The sequence below is a fragment of the Myotis nattereri genome (assembly GCF_964212035.1).
Source record: "Myotis nattereri genome assembly, chromosome: 1".
NCBI lineage: Eukaryota > Metazoa > Chordata > Mammalia > Chiroptera > Vespertilionidae > Myotis > Myotis nattereri.
The window spans coordinates 73,346,001-73,359,932 of record NC_138075.1 but is presented as its reverse complement, the minus strand read 5'-3'; the positions used below and the strand labels follow the sequence as shown (position 1 = coordinate 73,359,932).

Sequence of the window (13,932 nt, the reverse complement as noted above, 5' to 3'; positions counted from 1 at the left end):
AAGTGATCCCAAAGCAATCTGAAAGCCAGGGAGGGTCTTAGGAAGATGTCTAGTTCTACACAGGACCAGCCGAGGCAGAAAGTTGTAGAGGGGATTCAGGAGCCACTGGGGAAATGTTGGAGATCAGTGACTTGCAAATGTGGCAGATCTGCCAAATCTCTTGGAAAGCCTTGTGGAAATGTGCACAAACTTAATCATAATCCCAGGGTAAGCTTTGTAGGTGGGAGGGAGAAGGATACCTCCCCAGCGGATCTCGCCCCATTCTCAGTCAAGTTTAGGAACTGCTACACTTAGGTGACCTTGAAGGTCTCTTCCAACCCTGATTTACTGTGATTTTAGATAGGAAGTGAGCTGGGCATTGACAGAACTGATGACTCCAGCTACTTAGAGAAGAAAGGAGTAAGTACATTCTTAGAGATCACAAGGCAAAGGCCTGGACTTGGGAGGCTTGACACACGTTTTGGAAGAATCACATAGTGAGATCTGTGGGGCCAGCCTAACTGCTGTGTTTTCTGTTTCCCTCTCTGGGCGCTCAGTCCACATCAGCCTCCCCTGCATTTGCATTTTGCATTCCCATCATATAAATGTGCAACTTAATCAGCTTGATTTAAACAGATTCTTTTAAAATAACTATTACTAGTATGTTTTAACTGCTGTATAAGCTATGAAACCCTATTCTGGAAGAATTTAATCTAGTGATCACATACTGTCTCCTTCATGAAATTTTTCCCAATCTCTGTGAGCTGACTTTCCTCTAAAATTCTGTCTCTTCAATTTTAGCACTAGTGATTTCTTTTTCGTTCTTTTAGTTACAGGCAGTTAATAAATAAATAAATTACAAGCCCTAGAAGACCACGGCAAAGTCTTCTACTTCATTTTCTCTGTCGCACCTTTTATGCCCTTACTCATAGTAGGTGCTCAATTAACATTTGTTGAACAAATAAACAATCACTGTAATTTCTTTTACCATGTTGAAATTGATTACAGAATTTTCTGTCTGCTGCTGATAGATGAGAGATCTTATTTATTTGGATTTTGGTGGTAGAATTCCCCAAATACATCCCATATGGGTTGCTTTTTTCCAAGGATTTAAAATCTTAAGAGCTTTGTTAAAAAGAATAGACATGTTCCGGACAAGAAAGATTAGTCAATGGAGTAAAACAATCACCTTCTCTGTTCTTGACTATATTACTTTCAATTTGTCTTAAAAAAAAAAAAAGAAAGAAAGAAAGTGAAGATCCTTGGGGTTCATGGCTGTGCCAAGCCTCAAACCTCTTTGGAGCTCAAATAAGAACCTTAGAGAGCATCTGTCTGCACTCTATTTCCCTAGCTTGGCAGACAGCAGTGGAAACCCAAAGTAAGTCTCCTTCATTCAGCTAGAATATTTCTAAATTGCTTATCTGTGGGCCTCCTGACAGCTCCTGCCTTGGGCATAGACTAGATGGAATAGGGGTCTGCCCGGGAAGTATGATTTAAGGGGCGCCAGAAAGGCTGCCTGCTCCACACAATCTCCCCTGTTCCCTCACCCTTTTGTTTTAGTCGCTGTGCAAAGAGCCTCTGATCAGCTCTCGTTGTTTGGTGAGACTTGGTAGGTGGTGCAGATTTCAAAATCAAAGAGGAGGGAGTTGGCGTCTACGAGCACATGCATGTCTTCATTATCAGGATTGGAAAGGCCCTCCAAAGACTAGCCGTGCATTGCAATTAAATGTGCAGATTTATGACACAGGGCCGCCTTCAGTTTCCAATCTGTCTCCCAGACACCTACCTCTCCCTGAACAAGGAAATGCAATGCTGTTACCTTTCACTCCGCACCTAAATCGCCAGGCAGCTGAGGGTGTTTCGTCTACCAAGTGCAGAGTGATTGGCTTTAACTGATCATGCATTCCAGGGCAAGTCCAGGGACCCCCCACCTCCCCACTTCCATTCCCCTGCGGCCTGGGGGAGAGGCTCTGCAAACGGAAGCGGCTTTTGTTCTGCAATTAATCATTTGCAGTCAAAATGTGTTTGGGTGCTACAAGTGATAGCCCGCTAAAACCATGAAGTGGCTGATTGTGTAGCTGGTGACATTTGGTCTGTAAGAAGACTTCCTTCATTGTAAATAGAAAAATCTCTTAAGAATGAGGTAGGAAAATTGTCAAATTTAGGAAGTAGAGGTGGTGGACTGATTTATGATGGACTAACTTTTAGAGACTAGATTCTGATGTGTAAGGAGCTAAGTCTTTTCATCTAAGACCTGCTAGTGAGGCCAACCTGGGGAGAAACACAGGGGTGGTGGGGTAGTCGGGGTCAGGGGTCAGACTCTGAAGAGAGAATGAACATAGGAGAGTATGTGTCCGTTCAAGTCTGTGGTCCTGTTGGTCTGTCTGAGATACATGATTGTGGGGTTACTCATTATTTCATATTATTATGGCTCTCTTTTTACAATTTTATTTCCTTGCCTTTTGGAAACATAAACTAGTCAATAATGTTTTCATCAGCTGCTGTAATGAGGAAGAAATTTCTCTTTACATTGAGGAATTAAGGAGTTTGGTCTTTGTGGTATTTGTGTTTTACTGACAGTGAAGACTGATTTCATTCACTTTCATAACTATTATCCATGTGTAATAATTATATCAAGAATTCAGCAATAGCCCTAGCCGGTTTGGCTTAGTGGATAGAGCAATCAGCCTGTGGACTGAAGGATCCTGGGTTGGATTCCCGTCAGGGGCACATACCCAGGTTGCAGGCTCAATCCCCAGTAGGGGGCATGCAAGAGGCAGCCAATCAATGTTTCTCTCTCATTATTGATGTTCCTCTCTCTCTCTCTCTCTCTTTCTCTCTCTCTCTCTCTCTCTCTCTCTCCCTTTCTCTCTGAAATCAATAAAAAAAAATATTTTTTAAAAAAGAGTCCAGCAATACCTAGTGAAGGAGTTTTTGTCCAGGAGGATAGAAATCAGGGAGGTTCCCACAGCCCCTGGCAGGTGTCCATGATTGCACTTAGTAATTTAGAACTCAAGCTGGGCAGGAGCCCCTTTTCCCCTGGCTATGGAGAAACAAGCTTACTCAGTGAACTGAGGACAGTTCCTGGTGGAGAGCTGAGGATTATCAAAAGGCCCCAAACAAGCCCCAGAGACACACAGAGCATTATTTCTGATGTTCAGGTCACCAGGCAGTGGCTGGAGCATGGCCTGACATAGCTAAGTCCTTCTAAAAGCACAACATTCAAAACTACTCTATAATGTTAATGCCTCATATAAACCTCGTGAGGAAAATACCGAGATGTGACCCTCCTTTTTGGCTCTCAAGGCACTACCCTGGCTATCGGCAAGAACAGGCATCTTACGAAAGACAGCCAAAGGGCAGCCCAGAAGAAAGTGGTTGATCCATTTTCTAAGAAAGATTGGTGTGATGTTAAAGCACCAGCTCTGTTCTATATGAAAGATAGAAAAACACTAGTCACGAGAACTCAAGGAACCCAAATCACATCTGGTGTTCTGAAGCAGCGGTTCTCAACTTGTGGGTCGCGACCCCTTTGGAGGTCGGAAGACCCTTTCACAGGGGTTGCCTAAGACCATTGGAAAACATATATTGAATATATAATTACATATTGTTTTTGTGGTTAATCACTATGCTTTAATTATATTCAATTTGTAACAATGAAAATACATCCTGAATATCAGATATTTACATTAGGATTCATAACAGTAGCAAAATTACAGTTATGAAGTAGCAACAAAAATAATTTTATGGTTGGGGGTCACCACAACATGAGGAACTGTATTAAAGGGTCACGGCATTAGGAAGGTCGAGAACCACTTGTCTGAAGGGTCGTGTTTGGTGGTCAGATCAGTGAGCCTCGCTGATCTGCAGAAGGATGAAGTTGCATTTAGAAAATTCAGGCTAATTACTGAGGATGTTCAGGGCAAAAACTACCTAATTTCCATGTCATGGATCTTACCCATGATAAAATGTGCTTCGTGGTCAAAAAATGGCAGCGCACGATTGAAGCTCATGTTGATGTCAAGACAGCTGGTGGTTATTTGCTTTATCTATTCTGTGTTGGTTTTACTAAAAAACTGCAACAATCAGATTTGGAAGACCTCTTGTGCTCAGCATCAGCAGGTCCACCAAGTCCTGAACAAGATGATGGAAATCATGACCTGAGAGATGAAGGCAAATGACTTGAAAGAAGTGGTCAATAAATTGATTCCAGAGAGCACTGGAAGAGACATAGAAAAGCCCTACCATTCTATTTCTCTGCTCCATGACGTCTTGTTAGAAAAGTCAAAATGCTGGACAAGCCCAAGTTTGACTTGGAAAACCCATGGAGCTTCCTGGTGAAGGCAGCAGTTCTGGAAAAGCTACTGAGGGTGAGACAGGTGCTGAAGTTGAATGAGCTTATGGATATGAGGCCCTAGTCCAATAGTCTGTTTAAAATTCAGGTATTTAGTGGAGACAAATAAAAAATACTATTTGTGGGGGGAGGAGGAAGATATTAACCTCAAACTTCACCATCTAAAGTGGCATAAATCATACGGTATTGAGCTTTCCTAATTAAGTAAGGCACTTCCACGCCTTTCCAGAGTCTCTTTGTATGGTATTCTTTGTTCCTCAGCCTGACACTACTTACTTCAAGGCTGCAAGGAGATCATGGCAAAGAGTAAATAGCCAGTTGGTATTTCATCTTTGCAGCTTCTTATACCTCTTTTGTGACTATTTTTCCTAAAGGGAGACCATAAAGATGCCATCACTTACTGTTAGAAGAAGCTCTCTCATCATGATTGGTAAAGCCCACCCACATTGGGTAGTCAGACTGGCAAGTTATTTTACAAGTGCAATCTCCAGGAGGTACCAACGCCTTTTCCATCCCACCAAAGCCTTATCCACCATTCAAAGGGCCCAAGGCAGGAATTTACTGGGCCAGCAACAGAGGCATGTTTTTCTCATGTTCCCTTGATGATCATGCTTCTCCATGTATTTTAAAATAGTCACCGGAATGAAGAGTTCTTGTCCTTGTTAGAGAGATTCAAATTAACATGTCTGAATTTTAGGATTAGTCTAGTCACTCTAGTGGTATAGTGGTTGGGACCTTCAGCTTTTATAATCCTGCTTTTTGGAAAACTGTTTAGACATTCCCTGTGGCATGCTGGAGGCCCACTACTACAAATGCTGGTGCACTGAGCCTGCCTTTCCCTCTTCTAGACTATTTTGACCTCCTCTCTTCAGTGATGAGGGATATTAAGTCTTCTCTAAAGAGATTCGCATTACGGCTGGTCCAATTTCATGTTTTTACCAACATGCATTTCATGAACTGTATTCCCTGCAATGCCTCCCTTCTCTTTGCCTTTATCCACCAATGTGACTTTTGGTGTCTTCAGTAAAGATATACCTGGTCCGGATCATGCAGTGATTCATGTTTTTAGATCGCACAGTACCTGATGTCTGATAGAGTTTCCTCTTTGAGGCTGGTAGCACTGTAGGCAAAAACTTCTGTACTCCTGACGTCACTTCCTTGGTCCTGTTGTCTGCATTACAAAGTGAATGATGTATTAACAAATATGCCTTGGCAATATTACCAGATTGTATATTTTTCTTCTTGCTAAAATGAATCAGCCATTATCATTTAAGAGAATTTCTAATAAATATCACCAACAGCTGTTTAAAACAAAATAGGTGGGGGTTTTTTTTCATTTTTAAAAAATTCTCACTGTGGATATGTTTTTTATTAATTTTAGAGAGAGAGGAGGGGGAAGAGAGAGAGAAATATGGATCAGTTGCTTCCCGTACACACCTCAGCTGGGGATCAAACCCACACCTTTTTATTTTTGGTGTATGGGATGATGCTCCAACCAATTGAGCCACTTGGCCAGGTGCTTTTGTTTTTTTTCCACTTTTAAAAAACTTAATTTTTTTTAGAGAAGTTTTAGGTTTATAACCAAATTGAGAATGACATACAAAAATTTTTCATGTATGCCCTGTCCCCACATATGCATAACCTTCCCCATTATCAACATTACTCATCAGAATGGTACCTTTAAAAAATTAAAAACAAAGATTAACCCAGTGTCCATAGTTTATCTCATGGTTCACTCTTGGTGTTTGGACAAAGGTATGATGACTCGTATCTGTCATTACTATATCATACCGAGTATTTTCTCTGCCTAAAAACCCTCTGTGCTCTGCCTAGCCATGTCTCCCTGGTGCTCCACAGCCACTGATCTTATTATTGTCTTCATCGTTTTGCCTTTTCCACCACACTGACTCATTTTTAAACACTAAAATTAACTCCACTGTTTTAGACTATAGGCCCCCACCCTGAGCCATGATTTGAGATAGATAAATTATGTCCAGACACCAACTAGTTGCCTATGTGATGTTTTCATTAAAAATATGACGTGGTATGACGTGGCCTCATACTTAAGAGTTATTCAGAAGTTAATGGGCTGACAGTTTTGTTACAATTCAGAAAGCTATTCAGAATGGGAACAAAAGGAAAAGGAAAAAAGGAGATGAACACACACACACACACACACACACCAAAAGAAAGAGGGAGGGGGAGAGAAGGGGGTGGGGGGAGAATTGGAGTCACAGATTAAATTTGGAGGAAACTTGGGCAGGATGCAATCAGATGGATCCATTTCATTTTTATTCCAGGGTTATTATAAACAAAAGAAGCAAATAGAAATTGAAAAGTACATTAGGAACAAAATCAGGAAAATCATGCAAAATTCCAAGCAAAACCATAAAGAAAATGAATAAAATAGCTTTCTAAAAATAGCTTTCTGAATTGTAATAATGAAATGTGAGGTAATTCCTGTCTTTATGAATGGGAAGTAAGAGGATGTCCCTGTGGGCACTTACTTTTCCCCACATTTCAGCTTATATGAATCTGTCCCCACAGGGCCAGTCTGTGAGTATTTGCCAGAGACTTTTGATCTCTCAGCATTAATACATATCTGGAAAGTAAGAAGCAAGGAAGAGGGGTAGAACTAGCCATGTTTCTGATTTTTAAACATACGATATTTTACTAGAGCCCAAAGCTCAAATCTAGTGGCTCGGGCTGTCAGAAGAATCATCCTTTCAAAACACATTGTCTTCTATATATATCTATAATAATAAAAGCATAATATGCTAATTAGACCAGACAGCCAAATGACCTTCCAGACGTCCTTCCAGACAACCTTCTGGGTGAAGCCACGGCAGTGAGGGCCAAGGCAGAGGCAGTTAGAGGCAATCAGGCAGGCAGGTGAGCAGTTAGGGGCGATCAGGCAGGTAGAGTGGTTAGGGGCGATCAGGCAGGCAGACAGGCAAGCGGTTAGGAGCCAGTGGTCCCAGATTACAGGAGGGATGTCCCAGATTGCGAGAGGGTGCAGGCCCGGCTGAGTGACCCACCCCCCCACCATGCACAAATTTCATGCACCGGGCCACTATATATATATATATATATATATATATATATATATATATATATATATATAGATTTCAGAGAGTAAGGGAGAGGGAGAGAGAGATAGAAACATTATTGATGAGAGAGAATCATTGATTGGCTGCCTCCTGCACACCCCCTTCTGGGGATCAAGCCCACAACCTGGGCATGTGCCCTTGATCAGAATCAAACTCAGGACCCTCAGTCCACAGGCCCATGCTCTATCTACTGAGCCAAACAAGCTAGGGCAAAGCACATTGTCTTCTTAAATTGGTTATCCACCTCCACACTATCTCTGAATAGTTCTTTAGGAAAAGGATTTTTATTGGCTATCATTCTCCTGAAGACAACAGTGTGTTTTTTTTCTTCCTCCCTAGAAGTTTCTATGGGTTCTATTGAATTCCATGCAAAGGGGTTTTCCAACTTTTTATTTAAACACACACACACACACACACACACACACACACACACACACACACACACAAACCAGCAGAGCTCTTTTTGTCCAAATGAAAACATGCTTGAAGCCCCAATATATAAAACAGATAATATAAAGCTTTTCTGGTAAAGCAGGGCTTGCAGATGTTAGGGGTCTAGAACATCCCCTAACTCTTCCTCTTCTCCCTGAAACATCTTTGTTGAACGTTAAGGCTCTTTCGAAGACAGTTTGAAAACATTGCTCTAAAATGTTGGTTTTTCCAATAGTGACAAGGAGTATAAAATAATCTAAACACTCTATCTACCTCACCTGCTCAATAATGTCACATATCTCTTGATTGGTTGGTGTGGTTCATTCCTATGGTCAAAAATGACAGCACTTCTCTTATATAAATTTCATGCTGATTTCAGTATATTCTACCTTGTGCACCATGAATCAATGAAATACCGAATGTCAAAAGAACAAAGACATTGTACTTCTTGAGTCTTATATGGCTGCATTCTGAATTGGTTTGATTTAGCTGTGAGCATATAAATCTAGCCTGTAGAAAGCCCACGGTATGCCCAGTGTTATGACCTCCCAGATGAAGTTGTAGTCCTGGGGTGCCTACCCTCTAAGTGAAAAGGCCTGCTACTCTTCAGGGTGCAGTTCACTTAGGTGCCACGTGATCCTAGCTCTTTTGTTAAAGAAAAAGTATGATTTTTTGCCCTTGGCTAGTGTGGCTTCGTTAGTTGAGCGTTGCCCCATGCCCTGAGAGGCCCCGGTTCAATTCCCCATCAGGGTACATGCCTGAGATCCCGGTAAGGGGGCCTTCAGGAGGCAGCTGATTGATGTTTCTTTTTTTCATCGATGTTTCTCTCTCTCTCCCCCTCTCCCTTCATCTCTCTGAAATCAATTAAAAATATATTAGAAAAGAAAAAGTATGATTTTATACATTTTCTAGCTGTTTTCATCGTTAGGATGGGAACAATGTCTCTTGTAGCTTTCTACTTTCTAAGTAGGAGCAAAATTCCCTTCCCAGGTGCTTCTCCTATGAAACCAAGGCTACAAATCACTTCCACAGAGTGAGGGCTAAGCAGGAACATCAGAAGACATGAGTCACTGTCTCATCTCACTCCGTGTCTTTCCTCAGGAGACTTTGGCAGCAAATGAAATTTACTGAGGCCCTCCGTAACTCCGTAGGGATCATATGCAGGATAAAGAAAAAGAAGAAAGAAGGGGTTTTCAGAAGTCTGTTTTACTGAGGCATTTATGAGTTAAGAATAGTTATTTTCTTTCTTATTTTCTTTATGTATCTATTTTTCGAAGGGGGGTGGAATATAAGGTTTGAAACCAAAACTAGTATTTGCCTATAACCTATCTGAGCCTTAGTCTCTTTGTGGGCAGAGTAATGTGGATACTTTTAGACATTCTGGAATATACAAGTTGACATGTATAAACACAGCACATTTGGGTGGCCTCAAGCACCCTTTCTGTTTCCTTGTTAGGACTCAATCAGCTAATCAGTAACTGGAACTAGATTTTTAAATGTTTTTACTTTTGTTCCCCAAGGATAAATGGCATGCAAATGGATTAGATAGTCGTTCTACTAGTCTAGGTATTTACTAAACAGGTATACTTTTTTAAGGTAGGGAGGAAAAACTATCAATGCAAGTCATTCATTTGTTACTTAGATATCTGCTAATCACTAATTTGTGCGCAGCGCAGTGCTAAGGGTAGGAACAGGGAGAAGACCAGATATGCATAGGGTGCGATCATTGTCGTCAAGTGTTCCCAGTGGTGTGAAGGAAATAAGACACCTAGACAGTCCTTAGATGAAAAGTCCTAAGTGCCTTAAGAGAGGCACAAAGTGCCCTTTCACTTGAGAAAAGAGCAATTACTTCTGGCTAAGAGAGATGAAGGAAGCTTTCATGACTTGGGCACTTAAGCTGGGAACAGAAGAATGGGAGGAATTTGAGCACGTGGAAATGAGTAAGAAAGTCATTGAGGGAACTGTAAGAGCAAGATACAGAGGTGAGAAAAGCCTTGTACAAGGAATGGTGAGTGGTTTGCTTGGGACAGGAAGCCACAGGGAGGTGAAGGAAAGTAATCATATTTGGTAAGTAATCATATACCAGTATATCTTTTTTAAATTTTCACAGTAATTGTATTACTGAGGTGCGGTATTATGCCCACTTTTAGCAGGCAAGGAAATTAAGTCTCAAATGGTTTAAGTGATTTGTCTAAGGACAATATAAAACCAGGTCTGGGTCTTTAAAGGTAAAACAGACAAGTAAACTAAGTTTAGAAAGTGGGTGAGCTTTGATTGCGAGCGTAAGGAATTGAATCTTACACTATCTCGTTCAAAGAGCAGCAAACCATGGCCCATAGGCCAAATCCACCTCACCACCAGTTTCTCTAAATAGTTTATTAGAATACACGGCATTGCTGCTCATACATGTATTTCTTATGGCTCTTTAACACCACAGCAGCAGAGTTGAGTAGCTGCAGAAACCATATAAACCACAAAACCTGGAATTTTACTATCTGACCCTTTTCAGAAAACCTTTGTTATTCTGGCTACAGTATGGGAGTCATTGAAAGTTTTCAAACAGAGAAGTGACATTTTTAGAGTTATGCATTGTTTTAGTAATATATTTTTATTGATTTCAGAGAGGAAGGGAGAAGGAGAGAGAAATAGAAACATCAGTGATGAGAGAGAATCTTTGACCCTCTGATTCCTGCACACCCCCTAGTGGGGACCAAGCCTGCAACCTGGGCATGTGCCCTGACTGGGAATCAAACCGTAACCTCCTGGTCCATAGGTTGATGCGCAACCTCTGAGCCATGCTGGCTGAGCGAGTTGTGCATTATTAATTGAGACCATGTCCATCAGCAGGAGGATGGATTAGAAGGCCCTTCCAGTGGTCTGCACTCTTGGAGTGTCACAGTAGCCTTCCACTAAGTCTGCCAGCTCAAACCTCAAAGCTTAGAGAGTCCAGGAAGGCAGCAAAAATGAGCAAAGTGTGCAGAGTATAGGAAAACCAACTGTGCAAAAGGCTGGCGGATGGCATGGCTGACAACCACAGGACTGCGGGGATGGCAGGGAGTGGCAGGAAGTGCCAGGAACTGAGGAGTTGCAGCACAGAAATGCCACTGGATGTTGCCGAACCTTCCAGTTTTATAAGAGATGTCAGAGCTGGGAAATCTTCCATGAAAGCTCTGCATTTACAAATGTTAGCAAGTGAACTTAAATACATGCTAGTATAAGCCCTCTGAGGGGGAGCACACAGCAGACCTCCGGCTTGCAGTCTTTTCCCACATGATTACCAGAACACTGACTCGGAGTCCATGTAATGCCATCAACTACAGCAGCTGTTGGAGTTTCTGCAGCAAGTGTAGGACACTTTGCCCACCATTTTTGAAGAACATTCTCAAGCAATAGATAGGGACAGGTAGGTAGGTAGATAGATAGATAGATAGATAGATAGATAGATAGATAGATAGATAAATAGATAGACAGACCATCAATCTCGAGTGAGGTCAAAGCAGTTTTTAAGACCTACCTCTGTGTTCTGCCCTTCCAGTGTTCATAATCTAGCTAGATTGTCATGATATTTAGCATTTGCTTCTTACCATAGATATGATACAAAAGCAGCTGAGAAACAGCCTTGCCCTCAAAAAAATGACGTGGACTCTATTGTTAACAACGTACAGAGATCTAGTGAGAATTTGCGGGTTTGCATTTCGAAGAATCAGTTTGGAGCATTGGTGATATATTCAGATGACATTAAGGAACGTTATATTTTAATGGATCTTTTTAAAATATTTTTTAATTGATTTCAGAGCGGAAGAGGGAAGGAGAGATTGAAACATCAATGATGAGAATCACCGGCTGCCTCCTGCACGCCCCCTTCTGGGGATTGAGCCCTCCACCAGGGCATGTGCCCTTGACTGGAATCAAACCTAGGACCCTTCAGTCCGCAGGCCGATGCTCTATCCATTGAGCCAAACTGGCTAGGGCTGTTTTAATGGATCTTAATGGACTTGCATGTTTCCCCATAACCATTCTTCATGCCTGAATTCTTACAGTTTAGAGGTTAGTCACTTATAATCCTTTATTCACCTATTTATTCAGTATTCATTCATCATCTACTATATGCCAGGTGTTGTACAAGATGCTGAGGAAAGAAAGACAATAAAGTCGTACCCCTGCCTTTGAGGACATACAGTCTGGTGTACAAGGCAGGTGCCTAGAAATGATGACAGCACAGTCAGATAAATTAACTTCAGAGGGAGGTGTCAACTCGAGCCAACCAAGTTTACCTTTCTTCATGTAGCAAATGTCCCCTGGGAAAAGAGTTGAAAAATGTCTCCCTTTGTTAATAAAAATGACTGTAAATGTCCTAGAAAGTTTTAGGCGGGATCAGCTGCACAAGATGCAGAGTAACTTACAGAAAAACATTCACGACAGTGGCAGGAGTCGTGAAGGCCGGGGGCCCCATGAAACTGCATGGGTTGCAATGCCTATGCAATCTCGTGAGCTCAGCGTTGTCAAGAAATTCCAGTGAACAGTATTGTAGAAAAGTAAGAGTTTTTTTCTTTTATTTTTTATTTTTTTGGCAATTCTGTTCTCTAGTTCTCCATTCATTTCTGTCTCAAGGACCAGGGACACAGCAGTAAAAATGATAGCCACCATCACTGCCTTTGTATCCCTAGGGTCTGGCTGAGAGTTTTGTATGTGAGCTGAATTTTCATTACCTGGTCCACTTACGTCTTAACTACATCATGGTAAAAGTATTTAAATGGCCAGCGAGTCTCACTTTTTCTTTGTATTTTTAGACATACAGTATAAATAGGAAATATAATTTTTAAGTGTATAAACATAAATTTTCTATAAGAAACAAATGTTATTTTTGTTATCAGAAAAACAAAGTTAATATGAAAAAAATATACTTAATCCCAACTTCAATAATATTTGAAATGTAAGTTTTATTTATATTAATTACCTCTCTGAAACTTAGAAAAAATATAAGGCAATAGATGCAACCTTTGTTTTGAAATGTAAATAGTTTCTCTTATTTATTTGGTTGAGGGATTTTTCTCATGCCTGTACCAAAGTTTAGCTTCTAGAAAGGACTTTTAGAATCAGAGAAATTGAGGTGAGTTCTTTGGTTTGCTAGGTCTCAGGATAATAGCAATAGCTGGTTTGCTTTCATGATACAAATACTTAGCTAAAAGCTGCAACTGTTTAATTGGCAGTCAGAAACTGTTGCCACGCATCTTCCGCAGTTTCTCCATTTCTGTGATGGAAGATTCCATAATGGTTATCCTTTACTGACCAGTTACCATATATATACCAGACATACTAGATGTTTTACATTTATCAATTCATGTAATTCTCATAATTATACCTTGTGGTTGATATTTTTTTAATTTAAATTCTATTGTTGAAAGTATTTATGTCTCCTTTTTCCCACATTGACCCCTCCCCTCCTGCTCCCTCCCCCCAGCACATGCTCTCACCCCCCTACTGTCTGTGCCCATTGGTTTTGCTTATTATATGCATGCATACAAGTCCTTTGGTTGATGTCTCCTTTTCTCCCATTGACCCCCGCCCTCACCATCCCCTGTCATTCCTCTGAGGTTTGATAGTTGGTTCAATGCTTCTATGTCTCTGTATCTATTTTTGTTCATCAGTTTATGTTGTTAATTCTATTCCACAAATGAGTGAGATCATGTGATATTTATCTTTCTCTGACTGGCTTATTTCCCTTAGCATAATGCTCTCCAGGTCCATCCATGCTGTTGCAAATGGTAAGAGTTCTTTTTTTTTTTACAGCAGCATATTATTCCATTGTTTAGACGTTCCACAGTTTTTTATCCACTCATCTGCTGATGGGCACTTAGGCTGTTTCCAAATCTTAGCTATCATAAATTGTGCTGCTATGAACATAGGGGTGCATATATTCTTTCTAATTGGTGTTTCTGATTTCTTGGGATTCATTCCTAGAAGTGGGATTACTGGGTCAAATGGGAGTTCCATTTTTTTTTTTTTTGAGGAAACTCCATACTCTTCTCCACAGTGGCTGCAACAGTCTGCATCCCC

At 41.0% G+C, this 13,932-nt stretch overlaps 1 protein-coding gene and 1 pseudogene across 3 annotated transcripts in view; both read left to right on the top strand.

Moving 5' to 3' along the window:
• FMN1 (formin 1) overlaps positions 1-13,932 on the top strand; it is a 393,533-nt gene that overhangs the window by 366,504 nt on the left and 13,097 nt on the right. The window lies entirely within an intron of this gene.
• Positions 46-4,375, top strand: LOC308527627 (small ribosomal subunit protein eS1-like; annotated as a pseudogene). Its single transcript has 5 exons — positions 46-207; positions 340-399; positions 1,540-1,588; positions 3,247-3,495; positions 3,830-4,375. The product of its transcript is annotated as a small ribosomal subunit protein eS1-like (transcript).